This window comes from Schistocerca piceifrons, unplaced genomic scaffold (genome assembly GCF_021461385.2).
Source record: "Schistocerca piceifrons isolate TAMUIC-IGC-003096 unplaced genomic scaffold, iqSchPice1.1 HiC_scaffold_2356, whole genome shotgun sequence".
Lineage (NCBI taxonomy): Eukaryota > Metazoa > Arthropoda > Insecta > Orthoptera > Acrididae > Schistocerca > Schistocerca piceifrons.
This window is the reverse complement of record NW_025728290.1, coordinates 1615769-1639702: the sequence shown is the minus strand read 5'-3', so window position 1 is coordinate 1639702 and position 23934 is coordinate 1615769.

Below are 23934 nucleotides of genomic sequence, written 5' to 3'. Positions count from 1 at the left end.
TCAAAGCACGTCACCGCCTTTGCCAAGTGAAGGATTTATCACTTTACCCCAACGCATCCACTGGACACAAATATTAATGTGACCACCTTTAACAGAGAGGAACACTGTGGGAGGTGCAGGAAGAGCGTCAGTGAGGTTAGGAATAGGGAGTCATGCTAACTCCAGTATTGTGGTCAGCTGCGCTAACTTTCTCGGTTCGGGATCCACGGTGTGATTGGATTTACAGCCGGGGAGGATGGTGGGCAGGGATGTACTGTGAACTCATAGTGGTATTTTTCGAACCAAACATATCCACTGCGAACTTTGAGGGGCGTTGTATTGTCCAGCTGTGCTATCGTACCAAGGAAAAAAAACTGGATATAGGTGTGTACATTGCCCCCGGGGAGAGATGCATACTTGTGTCGATTCGTTGTGGCTTCTATAATAACGAGATCACCTCGAGGATTGTACAAAAACATTCCCCAGACCACAACGCCATCTCCTACAAACTGGACCCTTGCGACTATTGTTAGAGGGTGTTCCCTTTCAAACGTTTCAAGCCGTACATGCCAACTGCAATCTGCCGGATGGAGCAGAAAATGTGATTCACCTGAAAATGCCTCCTGTCGCCGCTCAGTGGACGTCCCGTCGCGGTTTATCGTCACCGACGAACAGCATTAAGTTGGAGTGAATGAACATGGCGACTGCTGCGGAGGCCCAACGCAGCAATGTCCGCTGAATTGTCTTTCAAGAGACACTGTCTGTAGCCCCTTAGTTCAGTTGCTGTTCTGTTCGAACGTTCGCATATCAACAGTCATTGTTGTCCATTTCCATTTTGTTGTCCATTTACATTAACTTCCATTTAACTGATCATTGTTCCAAATTTAATTACTAAAATAGATAAGATTTAATTGTTTTCAAAAAGTAGTTGAACCTAGGTAGTTGAAAGCATAGCGATGTGACTTTCTTACCTATATGAAATGTGCAATCAGACAGCAGGAGAGAACAAAATGTTTATGGCTGCTAAAGAGGAAATCGAATAATTTTATACATTCACCTTCTAATTTCTTACGTTCACCTTTAATAACAAATTATATTAAATTTAATTTCTTACTTTCACCTAGGGAAATGAGTCATTAAATTTATTTTCTTACGTTCGCCTTTTATAGAATGAAAAAAAATGAATGAATTTGACGTACACTTTTTTTTTCTTACATTCACCTTTTATATGAAATGAAGAACTTAGAAATCGGTTGGTGAACGAAAAAATGAGGTAAATAGCTAAAATCGGTAGAGTTAGACTGAAATTGAGGTATTGAGCTAAAGCTCAGAAATCGATGGGAACGGTTTAAATAGAGTGAGTTTAAAAAAAGTCGCTTAAATCAGTCAGAAATTGCGGTATTGAGCTAGTCAGTGAGCTAGTGAGCTAGAACCGGTAAAATCATTCTACTCATGTCCGATCTTCGAACTGCTCTCTTGTTCGGTTTTAGGAAAACAAACGAACTAAACGTTTGATGACATCGTCTGTGGCGGGCCACTTGAACTGGGCTCACAACATCCTGATGGTCTAACTTCATTGTTGGTGAGTGCGGAAAAGGCGTATCGTATCCAGTATTTTACTTAACAATTGTTTATCAGCACTACCTAGCCCTCAACACCGCTACAAGCATTTAAAATTGTTTCTGACCACCTTCTATCTCTGCAGTAATTCTACATATTAATCAATTTTGTACCACAGATATATCCTGGGACTATCTCAGCGACAAATTGATGTTAAAGGAGTGGAAATTAGTAAATTAATGGTTTGCGGTAATCATGTTACACACAGAGAAAAAAAAACTAACGCACTGCAGTGGACACATATAAAATTATCAGTGACCAAATGTCTGCTCCTATACCCCTAACACCCGCTATATGCGAGCAGGAAGAGTGACTCATATTATATACATGTATGCATGCCTATTAACACAGATTCTGGCAGACTCTTCCCTATACAGCTGCTGAAACTTGTATTTGGCTTCTGTGTCAACCCATGCAAAAACTTCTGTCAGCAGCTCGCGCTTGTACAAAACTCAACTCAGTCGTCGTATGACAGTAACAAAACATTGTGTGCTTGCTAAAATGTAGCTTTAGTGGTAAAAGGCAAGAAAACCGCCTTGATAAAGTGTAATGTGTTTACATCCAGGAGGGTCTTACACCCACAATGGGTTACTTTACAGTGTTGTGTAAATTGGGATTATGTGAGTTCACCGAGAGGGGACGTCAAAGATATTGCACACAGAACCCAATAATAGTGTTTGGTCAGTTGTCATAATGTGAAAAATGATGAGAAGATTAGACTTAGGATTTATTTATTACATATCCAGGAGCAGTGAAAATTAATGTCAACGTATTGTGTTTTCTTTAAAGTTTTTCACGTCTAATAATTTGAGGTGGTATTCACAGACAGGCAAAAAATTGCATTAACTACCTAATGTTATATTCTATACTACTCAGATACTACCATTATTGCAGAATATTTTTCGTGTGGCCTCGTGAAGCATTTGAAATAATATGACAAATTCTGTACGCGATATCTGGTCCAAAAATGGTTCGTATGGCTCTGAGCACTATGGGACTGAACATCTGAGGTCATCAGTACCCTAGACTTAGAACTACTTAAACCTGACTAACCTAAAGACATCACACACATCCATGCCCGAGGCAGGATTCGAACCTGTGACCGTAGCAGCTGCGCAGTTCCGGACTGAAGCGCCTAGAACCGCTCGGCCGGATATCTTGTCTTCCGAGCTGCAGACATGGCAGAGCTACCACAATGAAACCCTCTCTCGAAATCTGGCAGAAAATTCAGACAGCCTGGTCGTATGTAAATTATTCCAGCGGCAAGACAAAATCAATTTCTTAACAACATAAGGCAATGATAATGTTACCGACGACAGCGATACTAAGGTTGTTAACCACGGTTTTCCGGCATTCCTTACCAAAAGGGATGCTCTAAACATTACCGAGTTCGAATCTGAAGTAGTTGCCAGCATCAGAAATTTGGAATTCCCTCGATATGGCGAAGCAAATTAAGTCACTTAACAAAGGCAAGTCTTCCCACAAACTGCTATTCTTTCGGAGTATACTGATGAAGGAGCTCCAATTTAGCAATCGAATACAACCTCTCGCTACCCGAAAGATCCGTACCTAATGACTGCAACGTGGTTTAGGTCACACCTACACAAAAAAGGATATAGCTGTATATTGTCAACATTGCTTTGTGGTAGGATTTTTGTACATATAGTTTGTATTAATTTAATGAAGTATCTGAAAACGATGTCTTGGCACATGACAGTACGGATTCAGAAAACATGGTTGTTTTGAAACTACAGGTTGGGGCAGGTGGAGAAATCGTCCGTGGCAGAGCACGCACTGAGTGAGACCGACCTCGTAATAAAATTCGACTACACGGAAGTTCTGGCTGTAGAGAAGCACTATCACACGCACTTGTTCAGAGAAGCTGTAGAATTACAAAAACACGCGAACAGTTTCAACAAGAAAGAGGAAGGCCTTAAGGCAAACGGATCCTGGCTTCCCGTACTGCAGCGAACGACCGTCGCAGGTAGCAAGAGGAGAACCGCACCGGAAATGACCGCGGAGAAGCCCTCTGACGTTGGCGCGCCAGGTACATGTAGTCTGCGACCGCGAGCTCGGCTCCAGTTCACCACCGGCAGTGGAAGGTGAAGCTTTGACAATGTCAACCACTCGTGCTGGCGAAACGTCAGTAACATCATGAGATGAACGTCTGCCGAAGAACCCGAGACGGAAGCCAACAGGCAGTTTGTCACCAATGTTTCACATCCATACCAATGCTGTGCTCAAAACAAATATTCTCAGAAATTTGTTCCTCAAATCAAGGCCTATGTTTGATACTAGTAGACTTCTCTTGGCCAGGAATGCCCGTTTTGCGACTGCTAACTTCCTTTTGATGTCCTCCTTGCTCGGTTCGTCACTGGTTATTTTGCTGCCTAGGTAGCTGAATTCCTTAACTTCATCTACTTCGTGATCATCAGTCCTGATATTATGTTTCTTGCTGTTCTCATTTTTGACACGTCGTATTACTTTCGCCTTTCTTCGTTATACTCTCAATCCACATCTTGTACTAATTAGACAGTTCATTCCATACAGCAGATCCTGTAGTTCTTCTTCACTTTCACTCAGGATAGCACTCTCATCGGCGAATCGTCTCACTGATATCCCTTCACCTTGAATTTCCATCATTGCTTCTTCTATGTACAGATTGAACAGTAGGGGTGACCGAGCGAGGTGGCGCAGTGGTTAGACACTGGTCTCGCATTCGGGAGGACGACGGTTCAATCCCACGTCCGGCCATCCTGATTTAGGTTTTCCGCGATTTCCCTAAATCACTCCAGGCAAACGCCGGGATGGTTCCTCTGAAAGGGCACGGCCGACGTTCTTCCCATCCTTCCCTAATCCGATGAGACCGATGACCACGCTGTCTGGTCTCCTTCCCCAAAACAACCAACCAGTAGGGGTGAAAGAGTACATCCCTGTTTTATTCCCTTTGTAATCTGAGCACTTCGTTCTTGGCCGTCCACTCTTATTAATCTCTCTTGGCTCTTGTATATATTGCGTATTACCGGTCTCTTCCTATAGCTCACCAATATTTTGCTCAAAATTTCGAGCGCCTTACACCATTTTAAATTGTCAAACACTTTTACCAGGTCAACAAATCCTATGAACGTATCATGATTTGTCTTTAGTCTTGCTTTCATTGTCAACCGTAACGTCAGAATTGCTCCTCCCATGCGTTTACCTTTCCTAAAGCGAAACTGATTGTCATCTAACATACTCTCAATTTTCTTTTCCATTCTTCAGCAAATTATTTTTGTTAGCAACTTGGATGCATGAGCTGTTAAGCTGATTGTGCAATAATTCTCGCACTTGTCAGCTCTTGCAGTCTTCGGAATTGTGTGGATGATACTTGTCGGAAAGTCAGATGGTATGTCACCAGACTCATAAATTCTACACGCCGACGTGAATAATCGTTTTGTTGTTACTTCCCTCAATGATATTAGGAATTCCCATAGAATGTTATCCACCCCTTCTGCCTTATTTGATCGAAAGTCCTTCAAAACTCTCTTAAATTCTGATTCCAATACTGGGTACCCTGTTTCTTCTAAATCGACTTCTGTTACTTCTTCTACGACATTAAACAAATCCTCTGCCACTCTTTCCTCTGCATTTAATAGCGGTATTCCATTTGCACTCTTAATGTTACAACCCTTGCTTTTAATTTCACGGAAGGTAGTTTTAACTTTCCTATATGCTGAATCTATCCTTTCGACAACCATTTTCATCTCGATTCCTTCACATTTTTCATGCAGCCATTTTGTCTTAGCTGTCCTGCACTTCCTACTTATTTCATTCCTCAGCGACGTGTATTTCTTTATTCTTGAATTTCCCTGAATATTTTAGTACTACTTTCTTTCATCGACCAACTGAAGTATTTCTTTTTGTTACCCATGGTTTCTTCCCAGTTACCTTCTTTGGACCTATGTTTTCCTTTCCAACTTCTGTGATTCCCCTTTTTTGAGATGTGTATTCCTTTTCAACTGTACTGCGCACTGATCTATCGCTTATTGTTGTACCTATAACCTTAGAGAACTTCAAGCGTATCTCGTCATTCATTGGTACTTTCGTAACCCATTTATTCGAGTGTTGATTCTTCCTAACTTTTCTCTTAAACTTCAGCCTACACTTCATCACTTCTACATCACTTCTACATTGTGATCTAAGTCTATATCTGTCCCTAGGTACGCCTTGCAGTCCAATATCAGATTTGGAAATCTCTGCCTGACCATAATGTAATCTAACTGAAATCTCCTCGCATCACCCGGCCTTTTCCATGTATACCTACTCCTCCTATGATTCTTGCACCGAGTATTCAGTATTACTATATGAAATTTTTTATAGGACTGAATTAGTCTTTCTACTGTCTCATTCCTTGTCCCACGCCCGTATTCTCTTCGAACTTGTTCTTCCACTCCTTTACCTGAATTGCATTTCAGTCCCCCAAGACTATCAGATTTTCATCTCCCTTTACATATTGTATTACCCTTTCAATATCCTCCTTTACTTTCTCTATCTCTTCGTCTTCGCCTTGCGACGTCGGAATGTATACCTGAAATATCGTTGTCGATGTTTCTTTCCTGTCAATTCTCACAAGAACAACCCTATCACTGAAGTGTTCACAGTAACATACTCTCTGCCCTACCATCCTATTCATGACGAATCCAACTCCCGTTACTCCCCATTTTCTGCTGCTGTTGATATTACCCTATACTCATCTGACCAGAAATACTTGCCTTCTTTCCATTTCACTTCACTGACCCTTACTATATCTAGATCGATTCTTCGGATCTCCCTTTTCAGATTTTCTAGCTTCCCCTGCCACGTCAAGCTTCTGTCATTCTGCACCCTGAGTCGTAAATCGGTATCGTTTCGTTGGTTATTCAATCTGTTTTCTCATGGTCACCTCTCCATTGCCAATCCATTCCCGGAGATCCGTATCAGGGACTATTTCGGAATCTTTTGCAAATGGAGTGATCATCATGACACTTTTTCAGTTACAGGCCACGTGTCCTGTGGATACACATTAAGTGTCTTTAATGCATTGGTTTCCATTGCCTTCTGCGTTTTCATGTCGTTGGTCGTTGCTGATTCATCCACCTTTAGGAGTAGTTTCCCACCCCAAGTTCAAGAGATGGTCCTGAAGATCTCTCCTCTCTTCCACCCTATTTGACAAGGCCGTTGGCAGAATGAGGGTGACTTCTTATGCCGGAAGTCTTCGGTCGCCAATGCTGATTATTAATCAAAATTCAAGCGATGGTGTGTTTCGAACCCGGGACCGAGGACGTTTTGATTACTAATCAAAGTCGCTACCCAAGACCATAATGGGCAAAATTTCTGAGAGTCTCTACAAGAATGATAAAAGGTTTTCCTTAAATTTCGGTGACAAGATAACACAAATTTAAAAGTTTATCTATATCCGAATCCCGCTCCGGCTACTGCCGGGTCTGGGTGCTGACGAGTCCTCTCCATTTGGCTCGGTCCTCCCACCACTTTTCTTCCTCCACTTGCTGCCAGGTCACACCTCTCCTTTCAACAGATATTCTCACTCCCATTTTCCACCGTGTTCTTGGGCGCCCTCTAGGTCGTTTCCCATCCATCTTTAGTTCTTCCATAATTTTGGGGAGTCTCTGCCCATGCATCCTCTTAACATGCCCATACCATCTTAATCTCTTTCTTTCAATTTCTTCTCTCATACTATTTTGTTTGAGGTCTTTCTAATCTCTACATTCCTTACTCTGTCCATTCTTGTTCTTCCCTTAACTGCTCTGAGAAATTTCATTTCCCCTGCTTGCAGTCTGCTCCAGTCCCTTTCTGTCATTGTCCATGTTTCTCCACCATAGGTGACAATAGGGATGTAATAATTGTTATACATAAGGAGTTTCGCTCTTTCTGAAACTTCTTTATTCCAAATCAGATGTTTTATTGTTTGGTAGAAATTGCCTCCCTTCTGTAACCTCATATTAATTTCGTTAGTTATTCTTCCATCCCTAGATATTTCACTCCCTAAATAAGTGAAACTTTCTACCACTTTGAGAGGTTCTCCATTCAAGGTAATATTTCTCCCTTCCAAATACCATTACTTCACTCTTATCTTTATTTATTTTTAATCCATACCTTGTCATTATTTCCTTCCACGCATCAAGCTGCAACTGTACATCTACCTCTTTATCACCCCATATTACCATATCATCTGCAAAAAATCATCTTTTTGTCTTTTTCTTTTACTATATTTTTAACTGCCCTGTTCATTCCCTCCATCACAACATTAAAAAGCGCAGGAGATAGAATACTTCCTTGCTTAAGTCCTTGTCTTATTTCGAGGTATTCAGAGTTCCCCAATGGTGTTCTAATTCTACAATTGTGGCCTCTGTACATTGTCTTTATAACATTAATGTATCCATCTACTATATCTATCTTCTTCAGTTCTTCCCAGAGTCTTTCCTGCCAACTGAGTCATATGCCTTTTCTATGTCTATAAAAACCATTATCACCCTTTTGTTATACTCCCAACTTTTTCCTATCAGTTGACGGATAGAAAATATCAGGTCGATCGTGTTGATTCCTTTCCTAAACCCATGCTGTTCTTCACTCAGCTCCTTTTCTATCTTTTCACTTATTCGATTTAGTAAAATTCTTTCAAAATTCTTGGCTGTATGACTCATGAGGGTTATTCCTCTGTAGTTTTTACAAAGTCTTTTATTGCCTTTCTTGAAGATGGGAACAATGTCTCCTGTTCTCCAGTCGTCAGGTATTTTACTATTTCTCCACACGCTTGATAGTACTCTATACAGCCACTGCATTCCCACTGGACCTGCTGCTCTTATCATGTCCACTGATACTTCATCAGGTGCTGGGGCTTTCCCCCCATTCATCTTCTTAACAGTTTTTTCCATTTCTTCCCGTGTAATTTGCCCTAATTCTGCTTCCGAACTTCTCTCAATTTCTTCATTATTTGTTGTTTCCTCATGTACCTGCTCCTCAGCGTTTAACAGCTTCTTAAAATGTCCTCTCCAGAGATCTTTTATATTCCCTGGATCTTCAATAATGGTACCGTCCTCTGTTTCCAACTTTACTGGTACTTCAGAAGCCTTCCTTTTATTTTTCATCATTTTATAGAACATTTTCTTATTGCTCTTCGCATCTTCTTCAAGTTTTTTTGTAAACTCTTCCCATGCCTCTTTCTTTGCTGTTTCCACTATTTCTTTGCACTTCTTCTTTTCCTCTATATATCTTTTATGGTCTTCGTCATTTTTAGTTTTCCACCATTTTCTGCATGCTCCATTATTTCTTCTAACTGCTTGGATTGTGGTATCATCCCACCAACTTGTCTGTCTGGTTTTCTCCTTTCCATATGTTCTGCCACATACTTTTTCTGCTGCTTCGACTAAAGTGTATTTGAATAAACTCCATTCTTTTTCTACATCACAGAAAACTTCTTTTGGAAATTTTTGTGTTATTAATTCTCTGTACTTCTCAGCACATTGATTGTGGCACCATACACAATCATTAACCTGGCTCCAGGGAGGTAGGGTGCCCTTCCCTATTCCTCCACTGGGATAATTCCTGCCTGGCGCGTCCTCGTCGCGGGGGTGGGCATCCTACACTTCAGTAGGCCGGAGTGCTAGGATGGCTGAGTTCAGGCAGGGACCCAATCCTGTGGGGTATAACACGGAACCCATGCCCAGGGTTGCGGGTGAAGACCTTAATGGCAGCGACGGCGGAGAAAGAAGACTAAAAATTGTGTATTTACCTAAATATATAGGGTTTACAATAGGAAACATTTTAAAGTGGCACCATCACATCAAAAAATCTGTGGTTATAGAGAACCAAATATTTTATTTTATGGGCAGAATATTTAAAAGGTGTAGTAAAACTAACAAAGTGTCTGCCCAGAATAGTCTTGTATTTTTGTTTCTAGAGTATTACATTGTAGCATGGAATCCTTACCAAATTTACTGACGGAGGACATCGAAAAATGCTTAAATAGGCGCATATAGTTTAATATTATCACGAAATCTTTTTCCAGAATTGAAGTCAGCAATTTTGTCCAAGTGTTATCACAACCTTTCATTGATTCCGACCTACGTAGGGAGAAGTGACCATTGTAATAAAATAAGAGAAAATAGAACTGTCATTAAAGGTTCTGTGTGTTCATTTTCCACTCACGTTATTCGAAAATAGAAAGATCGGGAAATAGTATGAAATTCGTTCTATGATCTCACTGCAAAACATATATCTGTAAATTGCAGAGTAAATATTAGATGTAGATGTACACATAGTAGTGTACGTTGTTGAATGCAAGAGTTCGTACGACATGACCCCTTGCTTGGAGTCAAAAATTTAATAAATTATAGTAAATAAGGAATGAAATGCAAATGATGTCACCGTGTGTTGGGCGCCAATAATGTAGTAAATTAGTGCAAACTGATTTGAAAATAGAGTCGCCCCATGCAGGGCGACAAGTATGTAGTAAATGAAATAAGACATGATAAATTCATTTTACTTTTGTCGCTCAAAAAGTGACAGTACAAATATAACTTCAGGGTAGAATCACCTCCGCAATAGAGCAAGTAGGTGGAGAGGAATTAACCACATCCTTTCACCACATGACTTGGTGTTTCGACCACGTATAGGCAACATTCGATGTCGGCACGAAGCGTCAGTCTCCTTCGGCGCCAAGTGGCAAATGGAAGACAGCCAACACTCAAAATATTCCGTATCCTGCGATTCTGAGGTGACGCTCTCGACAGCGCGATTTATTCCACACCTTCCCTTACCACACAGCTGCCACCCGCCAGCGGACACAGTCGTGTTATCTGCGGAATGATGTCCATTGTCAGTATTCAATTGCTTCTTGGATGCGACGTCAACATGAGATATGTAGGCTGACGTAACTCAAGGAAATAGCAATTACATGCTTCAAGATTCAAATATCACACAACAATAAAGATTACCTATCATGGGATGGAAAATTAGGGTGTGTGAAAGTCACAATGTATATCAGAATGGGTGTAGGGATTCGACTCCAAGCCTGAAAACTGCTTCAACAATAGACTGAGATACCACTCGAACGTAAAGTCAGAATGCTTTTTAGTGAAAGAGCATACAAACCACTCAGCATAACATCTGATCAATCCACAGAACGTAAAAGTTTCCTTTTCAGTCGTCACTGCTCTTCAAATGATTCCTCGTTGATTGACCGACACTCCATTGTCTACAGCTAACAGCCATTGAAGACCCAGTAATTTCTCTCATTGATTCTCATTGATTAATTACCCATATCTCCATAGCACCTGCTAAGCAATTTTATTGTTTTACACCACACTGTCCTTATCGTCTTCGTCATTAGTGATCTCAATTGTAAATTCACCCAAAGAACGATACACACTAACAATACCTACCAGTCTTCGTACAGGGATCCAAAGTTTCTGATCTTGCAGTGACTGGAGTGTAAGTTCTGGTCTTACTCTGTTTCATGTTGCAGCACTTCCTAGCGTGCTGCAGGCTCCCTATGGCCTGTATGACTTTCTGGTGATAATCTCTGAGATTACCTGTAAGTGCCTTTCTTCTTTCCTGAGTTGCCAAGAAGGCTGCAGCCCAACAATAATGTAAATTCTATGAATGCGTGGTGTCTGTTACTTCGGACATGTCTGAAAGAACATACGCCACGCAGAACTTTATATGTAAACTGAAGGGGATCACTGATGCCATCCGCAGCGTGACATTACGCGGAATCAGCGACGACGATTGAAAATGTTTACCAGATCGGGATTCGAAGCCGGGATGTCCTGCTTTCTAGGCAGGTGCGTTAACCACCCAGGCTCCTAGTAACACACTGTGCATCTGGTGGTGGTTATATAATGGTGTGGAATGTGTTTATATGGAATGGAATGGGTCCTCTGGTACAACAGAGCTGATCATTGACTGGAAATGATTCTGTTTCGCTTCTTGGAGACCATTTGCAGCCATTCATTGACTTCATGTTCCCTAACTACAATAGATATTTTATGGATGAGAATGCGCTTTGTCAATGGGCCACAATTGTTCACGACTGATTTCAAGAATGGTCTGGACAATTCGAGTGAAAGATTTGGCCACCTAGACCATAGGACATCAATCCCATCGAACATTTGTAGGACATATCTGAGGGGCTAGTTCGTGCATAAAATCCTGCCCCGGTAACACGTTCGCAGTTTTGAACTGCTACAGAGGCAGAATGGGTCACTGTTTCTCCAGGGGCCTTCCAACGACTTGTTGAGTACAGGCCAAGTCGAATTTCTGCACTACGTCAGGCAGTAGGAGCTTCGACACTACATAAGGAGGTATCCCATGACTTTTGTCACTTCCGTGTAGTATCTTCAAAGATAATACATCGTACTGGCTATAGGACTAACGAACATTTACCTTACGCTACACATTGCTGTTGAAGTGTTAACGACAGATAATGGAAATGCCGTATGGCTAGGGCCTCCCGTCGGGTAGACCGTTCGCCTGGTGCAAGTCTTTCGAGTTGACGCCATTTCGGCGACTTGCGTGTCGATGGGAATGTAATGATGATGATATGGACGACACAACACCCAGTCCCTGAGCGGAGAAAATCTCCGAACCAGCCGGGAATTGAACCCGGGCCGTTAGGCATGACATTTCGTCGCAGTAACCACTCAGCTACCAGGGGCGGACAACGACAGATGATAACGTTAAGTGATACCTACAATTTGATGTGCCACTTAGCAAGAACCATTGTTTCAGTTAAGTGTTTGAAGAGTCCTATGTAATGGTAAAATCAGGTGAAACAGTTCTGCAGCGTGAGAATTTAATAGTACCGACCTAACCAATGATATTTAATACACACACACGCACACACACACACAAACATACACACACACACACACACACACACACACACATATGCACAAAAGAACCGCAAACGAGTGCAATGTTTTACCATCGAAAATCTTAACTTTGCAGTTCTGCTGTCAAAACCGTTATAGCCCCTTGTCACACATAACGCTAGATTACAACGCTGCTGAGCGCCTAATAAATGTATGTCACTGTAATAGGTTTTCGGTCTGTGTATTACTTCTCTCTAATACAGGCATCACAAACAGCAACTAGTTGTAAGCTGAAACATAAACAACATAAGTTTTCCGCAATTGCAAACAACGCAAAATCATTTCTTAATTCTTATTTATATGCGTAAACATACGCCGAAACTAGTTTTGGCTATAACTGCTTATGCCTTAACAGACAGCGAACAGTTGAAACTTTAATATAAATCTTACTGAAAGAGCGCAGACAACCCTTAACGTCAGCTGATAATGGTAATTCCAATAATTATACTTATATACGTTCATTTTTATGCTACATTTTGCTGTACCACTATTTTAAGGTATTAGTATCCGTATCTAAGCATCTTAAAATTTTGTAGAAATACACAATTTCTAATTTTATCACCCTGTCACACAAATAGTCAAAAGTTGCTTCCAGCTCTCTAGAATATACCAACACATCTATATACTTTTACTTTCCAGAAAGCAGTTTCTTCAGTAGATAGTGACTCCATAGATGCTGTTGACGTAAAATTCAAATGTATCTGGTCCAACGTAAGAGATAAGCAACTATTCTGTGCGCATAGTCATGACAGCGAAGTTGTTAGTTTTAGTAAACATTCTGCTGCTCAAAACAATTCATCAACAAATCAGGCCTTGGAGTTCTCTTAGTGATTTTCTGGTGACTGCTTTAGGCTCCTTAATCTTGGAACATACTTCTTTCTTAGAATATTAGACACTGTCCATAGCTTAATTATACACATAAAGAACAACATTCATTATCATATTAATTTTTAATATCCGTTTCCATTCCATACACGGAGTCCCAGGATCTAATTAATTTACGAAATGCTCGCATTTTTATGTGTTGATTTGGGGGTACTGATGTAAGTTGCGAAATATATGAAATTTCCAGTCAAAATACCACTTCTATAAATTCAAAACACAGTAGCCAAGGAAAAGATCTGCATGCACAGATTTCCTCATGGACATCCACAAATCATATGCCGTGGTACTTATCGATCTATTGAAATATCTGAGTCATGCGTAGAATTTTTCTCCGAACCTGGACAAATCAGTATGCAATTAATCACAATAATGTGGTGTTCTGCGAAAAAAAGTCCTACGAATTTGGGCTCAACACATCAATCATTCTTGTGGGACCAACTTATGGTCACAAGCTGAGCATTTATAGGTTCGCGGCTATTCACTTGGATGCATGAAACATAAAAAGGCGACAAAGTGAACATGGCTACTCATCAAACGGATTTTAATTTTGAGCATATGCAAAGAATACGTCTATTCTTTTAATTTTAGGCACGACGTCGTATCACACTGCACAGATTTTTGTAGTAGTTAGAAAAGACAGTTAATAGTATAATGACAATGAATGTAGGTCATTGCTACAGCCTGTAGCTGTCGCTTCATTTAGAGAGAGTGATTCATTAGAGTTTGCATCGGAATCGACAGGATGACTACTTTCGAGAGTCTCTTATTTCCGGGAAAAGCACCGATAAGTTTTCCCTGTACTTGATGAATGTATCAGCTGGGATTCATGAAACTGAAAACAATGGGTAGAATGTACTGATCACCTAGCTAATACCGCCAAAAGCTCCCTGAGCGTTAAAAGACGTGATGGGCCTCTCGTCACAAAAGGTAGTTGTAGCACCGTCATGCAGGCATGTAAAACCGCATCGATCGCAAGTAAATGCTTTTGGAAAATAGGAACTTCATGACATAATACCGTACCACACATACCCATTTTCATTCATTTTTCATCGGAAGAAGTGGAACTTACTGCAAGGGGCCACACTAACAGCTTGCCTACACGTCGGTGCTTGTGTACCCGCATCAGAGTCTACAAAAGATATAAACACAATTCCAACGTTCCTGGTAAGAGGAAATTTTTATGCGTTCAGTGAGAGCACCACGACAAGTATCAAAATGGTGGCTCATTTCCTGCCACACATGGAGCAGCTGGTCCCTCGTTATCGAATCCACAGCTTCAACAATGCGATATCTCAGACTTTCAAGAGTGTCAGGCGTAAGGGGGATAAAATAACGGTTTTTTACGTAACCACATTGAGAAAAGTCAATGGGTGTGAAGTCTGGAGACCGGGGAGGCCGCCGGCGATAAAGTCCATCTTCTTCAACTTCTCTTCCAAACCAACGTCCTGCATTTGTGTCATTCAGGTATCGTCTGACGTGCTTAAGGAAATTCTCTAGCAAATATGGAGTCACTGAGTCCATGACGCACCTCAACGTTCCCACGTAACTAGCGCTATCGAGTCGTGACACACTAAAAAAAAAAAAAAAGCACGGAATAATTATCCAACTATCCGAATTTGATGGAAGTCAGTTGATGTGGTACACATGTACAGGTAGTTATGCGTGTTGGTGCGCCTCTCCACGTCTGGCCCTTGTGCAAACAATGATTTGGCTTTCCATTGTTTGATACAGTTGTTGGATGACATCGTACTGATGGATATCGTGTTATGCAACATTCTGTCCAACTGGAGCTCCAGGTAGTCAAAATACCGAACTGGCTGGGGGGGGGGGAGGGGACATCACCACAATGCTCCAAAAATTGTCAGTTGGGGAGAGATCCGGCGACTTTACTGGCCAAGATAGGGTTGTACAGGCACGAAAACAACTTTTCAGCAAGATAATGCCTGCGCACACACGGCAAGAGTTTCTACTGCATGTCATCGTGCTTGTTAGATCCTACCTTCACCAGCAAGGTCACCGGATCTCTCATCAACTGAGAAGAGGATTACCACGAGGACCATCCAATGTTCTCGGGATTCTGACAATCTAAAGTGCCAATTGGACAAAATTTGGCACGTCCCTCAGGAGGACATCCAATAACTCTATCAATCAATGTCAAGCCGAATAACTACGTGCATAAAGGTCAGAAAAGGACCAACGCTTTTTTGACTTGCATCATTTGTGAAGCCATTTCCCTTGAATAAATCATCCAATTATTCTGATATTGTAATCATTTGGGTGCCTGTACCTGTACATAACATCTACTGGTTTCCGTCCTATTCGGGTAATCCTTCCGCTGCGTGTCGTTTTTTTTGTCTTAGCATGTATATAGTTTGCGCAAACGTGCCGAATCGTAGGGCCATGACAAAGTCAAATATAAGCCGCCACACAGCAAGAACAACGGGATCTACAGAACCTAAACTGTCCAGACAGCTACCATTGTTGTGGAACCACTTGACAAGAAATAGCAACATGTCGTCTTTTCAGTGAAGTCTCTGTCCTGCCAACAGTATTGCGATGGACATATTCGCTTCTGGAAGCGGGGAGGAGAGCGAAAATTGCCAAACTGCGTACATGTCCTTCATATTTGTAGAAGCCCTGAATCTGGGGCGATTATATGGCCATCATTGGGTACATAATACAGTCAACTCACCTTCGAGTAGCTTGTAGTTTTGACAGCAGCCAATACATTTCTGTGTAAACTGAATGGCTGTGCATTAAGATCGGGTCTCCTAGACGTTATCTTTCAATAAGATACTTCAAGGCCGTAAGTCGCCTGCATCGTCCGTACCCACTTCCATACAGACGTGGTACGTCTGTTGCTTCGCACAGAAATTTCTCCAACACACATTCATTTGAAATATTTGGTCACTCGTTGCATTAAGTCTGATACACTGCGACTCTTCAGCCATTACCGTCGATGAAATCTGATATAAAACTGAAGCAGCATCGGATTGTATTCATGCTCAGTTGGACTACATAACCAGGCAGGTTATAGCCTTAGTTGCACCCTTATGTTGCAGTGCTGTTTATTAAATTTTACTCGCTGTATAATCCAAATACACTAACAAATTTAGACATATCTTTTTCGTACTGTACCGTATAGGCACAATTAGTAAAATTTGGTTATTTTCTGTCCTGCATGATTTTGCAATTTTAAAAGCCAGCAGATCTGTCAGACTGGCATTGCTCTGCGATTGTAGATTCCTACGAAGATGACAAGTGTGCTTCTGTTCACCTATCATTTTCGATTCAAGATGCACGACAAGTCCAAAACTCACCCCTTCCTTACCTTAATCAAGACTTATACACGATGTGATTCAGCTGCCTCTACATACGGGTTTTATGCAACCTCCAACCTCGCCAGAGGCCGTATTTTTCTAATTATTCAAGAAAGATGTACAAAAGTGACCTTTAAATTCGTTTTTCTTGAGTATCTCGAAAAATGTGGCCTCTAGCAGAAACTTATGCTATTGCAAAATTACATTAAGTTTCCTACAAAAACGTCTTATCCATTTTTTCCGTAGGAGTAGTACACTGACCGAAATAAACTGCATTGCCAAGAAGGAAAGTTGCAAGGCGTGTTTCTACATGTGAGCAGCAGTTGGCACCAAAGTGAATAAACAAAAAATTACCATTCGGTTACTTCATCTCCAAGCCAGACGCACTGTAGCATGCATTTTACTGACTCCAAAGAACTGCCATTTGTGTCTTCAGTTGTGTCAAGCGAGAGCTCACTGGGGAGCACGATGGACTTTTCATGTGTCTTCTGATGAAAGCTGGTTCTGCCTCGGTACCAGTGACGTGTGTTGGTTGAAAGGAGACCAGTTGAGGCCTGTAGCCAACCTGTCTGCGTGCTAGACTCACTGGTCTTGCACCTGCAGTTTTATCTGGCGTGCAATGTCGTATGACAGTAGGAACACTCTCGCGGTTATCCCACACACCCTGGCTACAGATCTGTACGTTAGTCTGGTGATTAGACCTGCCGTTAATGAACAACATTCCAGGGACATTTATAAACATTATGACTCCCACCCATATACCGCTGTTGTAACCCTACGTACTATGCACAGTTGCGGGGCGGTTCTAGGCGCTACAGTCTGGAACCGCACGACCGCTACGGTCGCAGGTTCGAATCCTGCCTCGGGCATGGATATATCTGATGTTCTTAGGTTAGTTAGGTTTAAATAGTTCTAAGTTCTAGGGGACTGATGACCTCAGAAGTTAAGTCGCATAGTGGTCAGAGCCGCTTGAACCATTTTGAACTGTGCACAGTATAGACGTGTTGCCTTGACCCGACCGATCACTCGGATCTGTCTCTAATCGAGCACATAGGAGACATCTTCCACAAACAGCTTTAACCGCTCCTGTATTGACCGACCGCTTGCAACAGGCACAGGACTCCATCCCACAAATTATCATACAGCAATTGTCCAATACAATGCGTGCTTGCATTCAACATTCTGACGGTTACACCTGTTCTTAACACTTGGAATCGCTTATCTCACACTAATATTAACTTGTCATCTTGAAATGTTAATCATTAAAATGTGTTACATAGACGAAAGACAAATGTATTAACGAAATTTCACCGCACCACATTAATTATTTTTAGGTGTTGTGATCTCGTCAGTGTAGTGAGTGCTTAATGGCCGACGGAGTACGAAAATCTCACGTGTGGTTTTTGAAGGCACTGCACATTTGGACCGCTGTGCATCCTGTATACCGCAGAATAAGAAGATTTATTTCTGTACTGATACCCACTTGTGAGCAAAGTCCGGCCTTACACTTCTCCATACATTTCAGTTACCCATGTTACTACTCATTACCGCGTTAGCAATACAATTCATATTCTATAGCACAAAAATGAAAGTTAGGACTGTCTGGTTGCTCACATACAGGAGCCGCTGAAGATATTTATAAAACATACTGCATTAGGACAATGTTTCTTATTACAACCACTGCACACTTCCCTCGATAAAACGTCTACCAACAGCTAGAAAAGGAGGTTTAATCATTCTCTCTAATCACAAAAATCTGTTGTAGTACCATATCTAGGGAACCAATCAATTTTAAATGACTTTTACAGTCTAGAGTTTGATCTCCACCAATATTGTCACGAACTATCATCATCTGTGGCAGTCGCTCAGGTATTATCAAAGCGGTATCAAGAGACTAGCTTTACAAAACGTACGGCCCATATTCCTTACATCTGCAGTGCTATTGGGGACACCCTGGACAATTTATAAAACTACGGATGCATTTCAGAAAAAACAGTATGAATGTTGCTGTTAAATCAGCGTCTACAATGAAAGCGTTGCAGTTCGTTGTCCTGTGCTTGTCCTCTCAGCTCTTCTAGACAGTCCGTCAAATGGACTGATGGTTTTCGTACTTACTACAGCGCAGCCATAGCTGATAAAGCTATTCTGGTGTTTAAGAAGTAATGAACTGTAGACGATATGGAGGACACATGTCTATATTCAGTGATTAATCAACACTACTATTGACAATAATCTACAGTGTGGGTAATTATTACCTGTACTGTGCCGTGGAATATAATACTACAAACATTAGTGTTTCGCCTTCTTTAGATTCCTTGCAACAACATTTCAAAATGTTTTATTAAATTCTAACGTAAGTTTTACCTGTAGGTAACATAAATGACAACTTCACATGCCTTTCAATTTTGTATTGTGTATTTTCAGTTTTTACATACTTCAGTTTATATTGTATGTAAAGAGATAATAGGCCACTTCACGACTGTACGGTGTATTTATTTCCAACAGACAGAGGAGTCATGAAAGAAGTTCACCACTGAAATGCACGGCTTTTTACGGTAAATGTAAATTGTCCCGCTCTAATTAATGCTGATACCTGTAAATTTTTTATTGAAATGGGTCAAATTATTGTTTTTATGACTTCCACTCGAGTTTGTAAATGTATGTATGAAGATAAGAATTATATCGAAGGTAAATGTCTGAGTCGTCAAATACAAGAGATGGCAACTTTAATATCTCTCTAGATAGCTTTTTGTCTGTCTACTGTAAAACAGTTTTCTACTGTGAACGGCATGGGCTGAATTCTATCAAATGTTCTTTGTCTATGTATTTTTCATTTTTCCACCACAGAAGTACCATCAATACGTAAGTTATTTGCAGCTCACACTTTAGGGAAGCACTTGTTGTGTTGGTCATCTTGTACTCTTATGTTTCCAGCGTATTACCAGAGAGCAGATTTATGTCTGTTGAGGAGCACTCAAGTCATATTAACTGTTAACAGAATGAAACATTATGATGTATTCTATTTGATGACATGTTGTTGGTAAAATTATGTATATACCTGAATATGTCACAGTAAAAGTATTGCTCTAATGGTCCACACTCGACAACTGCTCACAAATTGCAAAACAAGTAGTTTGTAGCATCTCTGATCCACAGTGACAACTGAAAAGTCTGAGAACGCGAATTTCTTTCAATTACCTGATTATCAGTCTGTGAATGAAACATAATACTGTATAGTCACCATTGACATTACATATACTGAGCATGCTAGCCTGATATCATCTGTCATCATCAATGGTCTGTCATCGTTGTCATCGCTTCTAATAATTTCGTTTCAGTATTGGTGACGTCAACGGCTGCATTGTTCATGAACCCACAGACCTTTGAGCGTGCAGCTATTAGTGCCGATTGGCCTATCTAGTGTGTCGGTCACATGCCGCACGTCACCACAAACACAGAAAATGTTGCTTTCATCTTGTTATCTCTACGTTCATAGGTTTGTTTTTACTGGTCAAGACGTGTTCATGGTCTTCTGAACATAATCCGAGATCGCCACTGCAGTTTGGTTCTTATTGGTTCAGTTCCCTGTGGTGCATAAATTCTGGAGGTATGATGCCCATACTGTTCAGGAAAATCCATCTGGATTTCAGTGTCTTTGGAATCGTGCCCTCTGCAAGGTACATTACACGATTTTCATCTAAGGACTCTTCACTGTATTCTGTTGCTGCTCGTTGAATACACGAAGCATGGAAACCATCTACGTTATAGATTTTACCGTAGGGTGTAGGCGGCCGTGAGAAGGGACGTTTGTTTCCGGATGACACCCACTATACCCCTGTGGGCAGATTTAGTCCAGATTTGACGGGTGTACTCTGAAGTGGGAAGAACAGGCCTTTGTCGATTCTTTTGTGGACGGTAGGATTTTCTCCCCCGGTATATGAGGTTAATTTCTTTGTAATTTCTACTTTCTTAGCAGTTTGGATGCAATGACCTTCATTGGTCAAAGTCCTGTCAAGGAATACTCGTAGATATTTAGGTGTTTCTTTGTGTCCTAGTTGCTATTCCTCCCAATATGATTAAAATTTCTGTCTGTATCTTAAAGTAAATGCGCTTAGTTCAGTTTTTAAAGGGTATAGTCTCTGCTCTTTTATTTTGTTAGACAGGGTCCCTTTAAGTTGGTCTTAGCTGAGTTATACATTTTTACCTGCACAGTAAGGTTAAGATCATTTGCATAGTGGAAATGCTTTATGTTTCTAAGAGTCTATGATGACGCTGGAAGCAGAAGAAGTGAATTTAAATTCATATTATGGCCAGGACGTGAACCCAGGTCTTCTCGCTTACTAGGCAGAAAAGCAGACCACTGCATCACCCGTGCACGAACTAACCAAGTCTCGAATGCCCTCCCCCACACAAACTCCTCCAGCTTATTTTACTCTTACACTGTCACTATTACCACGGCTCTCCGCCATTGGAATAGAACCCCAGCGTTGGACGTAATGGGGAAGTCCTGTACTACATGTGATCATATAGATCTTTATAATTAAATTTTCCGTGAGACACTGAAGTCTCATCCTTGTCTACGATAACGTTGGAAGCTGAAGAAATGAATTAAAATGACGAAGAGCCCTGGTAATAGTGACAATGTAAGGGCAAAATAAGTATGAATTGAAATTTGTGTCTGATTCTTCCTCGCTGGCATAACTGAGAACGCTGTGACAACGACAGCCTGCGATCCGGCGTCCGAATCTGCGGCCCTCACCTCGGATGTCTCCAGCGGGTGTCGGGAGCCGAGACGACAGCCACAGCCCTGTAGCGAGCCGAAGAGTGCTTCATCCGCTGGCTGGCTGCAGACCCCACGTCGGCCTCAGAGGGTCGAACCATGGACTGGGACACTCGCTCCGTCTGTTGCTGTGTGTAGCCTGGCGATGTGACACGCCTCGCCATCCAGAAGAGCTGCCACACTTGAATGAATCTCGTTAGACATCAACACCTGCACGCCTCTGTTTCGCTAATGTACTGCTCCGTGTCACGTACGCATAACACTTAGGTTGGCCAGTGGCCCCCTTCTGCCTGTGACTTGCACCATGGAAACTGCTGTGTGCGCCCTCTCTGGCAGTTCTAGGCCCCTGTGGCTTTTATTTGCCTTCGCAGCTGCTGGAATGCATAACTTACTGTAATCCGGCCCGCACCTGGCTGTCGCTCTTGCTGCGAATATCGTACAAAACTAGCTTTCCCTATGTAACTACGTAGGCTTTCCCGGCGTAATAAGTCTTGAAAGTCTTTTCAGGTTTGCTGCCGGATCCTAAAATCAACTTGACTCGATATTTCGGCGATCCAACTGTTCGCCATCTTCAGGAAATGCTGCTTCTGCTGATGAATCCCGCTGAGAACTGACGCAAGATTGCAATTCGACGTCCTATATAGGCCACCGTTCAGTACACGGCGCATGCGCCGCCCATCACGGTTTCTGACTTCCAAAACAGGGAGGTGGCGCCGCCCTTAGTGAAACACTGCTGGCAACGATATATCGCAATCAAGGCCGCACCGAAGAACGTTCAGTTTTGATGCGAGATAATACAGGATTCCACGTTTTGCTAAGAGGAAACCCATTGTCCCTGTTGATTAAATTATCAGCAAACCTAATTTCGATCGCCCCTTTATACACACTATTCCAAAAACCAGAAATGTTGGCAATTACAACAGTTTCCTCAAATTTCATTTTGTGTCTCTCATTCAGACAGTGTTCTGCTACGGCCGATTTTTCCGGCTGTTGTAGCCTCGTGTGACGGCGATGTTCCACACACCTGTCATTCACTGTGCGAATAGAACGGCCAACGTAAGCTTTCCCACATTGACACGGGATTTTGTACACCCCGGGTTTCCTAAGTCCCAAATCATCCTTCACAGAGCCGAGCAGAGCCCTAATCTTAGAGGGTGGACGGAACACACTCTTAATGTTAAATCTCCTTAAAATTCGTCCAATCTTAAACGATAAGCCTCCAGCATAAGGAAGAAAGGCCACAGATCTATGTTCCTCTTCGGACACCTCCGGAGACGGTCCAAATTCCATAGCCCGACGAATCTGATTCTCGGTGTATCCATTTTCCTTAAAAACAGTCATCAAATGCTCAAGTTCTTGAGTTAAGCTGTCTTCGTCGGAAACGGCATATGCTCTCCGTACCAAAGTCCTAAGGACGCCACTACGTTGGTGTGGTGGGTGACAACTCTTAGGGTGCAGATACAAATCTGTGTGTGTTGGCTTTCGGTGAACGCTGTGTCCCAAAGTTCCATATGGTTTTTTATTAACCATTACGTCTAAAAATGGAAGCATCCCATCATTTTCAACCTCCATAGTAAATTTGATACGGGGATGAAGACAGTTGAAGTGGTCCAAAAACCTGTTAAGAGCATCACGTCCATGCGGCCATACGAAGAAGGTATCGTCCACGTATCTCCAGAAGCACGTTGGTTACAAAGCTGAAGTCCTCAGTGCCATAGCCTCGAAGTCCTCCACAAATAAATTGGCGACTATGGGTGACAAAGGACTACCCATAGCCACTCCTTCTGTTCAAAAATGTTACCGTTAAATAAAAAATACGTGGAGGTCAGCACATGACGACAAAGCTTCACCCGCTCTTCATCCAGTTTTTCACTGATCAGACTAAGGGACTCTTCCAGAGGAACTCGTGTAAATAGGGATACCACATCGAAACTCACTAACAGATCTGAAGGACTCAACTTCAAAGATCCCAATCGTCGAATAAAATCCACCGAACTGGATATATGGTGTTCACATTTGCCAACAAATGGACTGAGAGCAGATGATAAGTACTTTGCCAGGTTATAGGTCGGTGCACCCAAATTACTAACAATAGGGCGTAGAGGAACCCCTTCCTTATGCAACTTAGGCAAACCATACAACCTAGGTGGAACGGCAGCACCAGGATGAAGTTTTTTACGTAAATGATCTGACAACGAACTCTTTTTCAGCAGTGAAAGTGTCTTACGTTTGATCCTGAAGATGGCGAACAGTTGGATCGCCGAAATATCGAGTCAAGTTGATTTTAGGATCCGGCAGCAAACCCGAAAAGACTTTCTAGCTTTCCCTATCCTAAACGGTGGTGCCGTTACATTACTCCCCTCTTTAGAAAGACCCGGTCCCCAGGTCGACCCTTAACTAGCTCTTTACTTATTTGGGTCGGCATATTTCCTTACTATTA